The sequence below is a fragment of the Euprymna scolopes genome, chromosome 27 (assembly GCF_053919585.1).
Source record: "Euprymna scolopes isolate OS-2025 chromosome 27, ASM5391958v1, whole genome shotgun sequence".
Taxonomy (NCBI): Eukaryota; Metazoa; Mollusca; class Cephalopoda; order Sepiida; family Sepiolidae; genus Euprymna; species Euprymna scolopes.
In genome coordinates, this window is record NC_136508.1 from 49,296,472 (window position 1) to 49,297,647 (window position 1,176).

General features: G+C 33.8%; 1 pseudogene; it reads right to left on the reverse strand.

Annotated features, from left to right (window-relative positions):
* Nucleotides 1–587: 587 nt before the first annotated feature.
* On the reverse strand, nt 588–704 carry LOC145249313 (5S ribosomal RNA; annotated as a pseudogene).
* Between the last annotated feature and the right edge of the window lie 472 nt (nt 705–1,176).

The window sequence follows — 1,176 nt, forward strand, 5'->3', positions numbered from 1 at the left end:
ATGTCTGGTCACATTACACTTGAGATTCTGCATGCCAGTACAGTCAAAGAAGCAGGTGACCGGAGGGAAGTCGAAAGTCTAGCAGTTCAATGGAAGAAACCATTACAGCATAAGCCTTTCCGACATCTAAGGATCTCTAGAGTAGAGGGGTGGGATTTTGCTGATTGTCGGATTAGTCAGAGTTTGACAAGTGCTATGGGTTCGTCAGAGCACATTCTACTAAAATACTTGTAAAACATACACAGAGATGCAACATTGCGGCGAGGAGACAGGGCTTGAAGCTTAGTTGATAGTGTGACACCTGTTAGTTCGTAACTTGTCTAAGAGGGTTAGACTAGTAGTAATTTACTAAAACCTCTTCAACCACTTATTTTATATTCTTTGCATAAAATTAATATTAACTAAATGGTGGCTTCCTTCAATTTTGATAGACTATGAATACCAACTGTAAGGGTGCCTGTGCGTGAAATTTTTGTGTCAAGAGTTGCGCAATCTTCAACCACACCTCACCTAAGTCGACATCGTTAAATACCAGTGGCAAGTGGAGGTTCAGAACGACTAAAAACAATGCCGAGATAAGCGGAAAGCGCATACAGCGCCTAGAATCCCAAAATGGTCACCCATCTAGTACTAGTCAGACTCAACGTTGCTTAACTTCGGTGATCTGACGAGAACCGGTGCGTCAACGTGATTATGCCGTACACATTAACTAAATATATCACCTACAATTCATTCTAGCAGATAATGATCAGTTAATTAGTTTATGAGTAAATTCTTTTACATAAAAATATAGAAACATATAAACGTACTTAACTTTATATAAATAGAGATAATGATCAGTTAATTAGTTTATGAGTAAATTCTTTTACATAAAAATATAGAAACATATAAACGTACTTAACTTTATATAAATAGAGATAATGATCAGTTAATTAGTTTATGAGTAAATTCTTTTACATAAAAATATAGAAACATATAAACGTACTTAACTTTATATAAATAGAGATAATGATCAGTTAATTAGTTTATGAGTAAATTCTTTTACATAAAAATATAAAAACATATAAACGTACTTAACTTTATATAAATAGAGATTATGATGTGTTTGTTCATTCCTACTTAAATAATCTTGAGATCAACTTCAAAGTTCTTGTGATTGTTATTGGTTCCGTTATG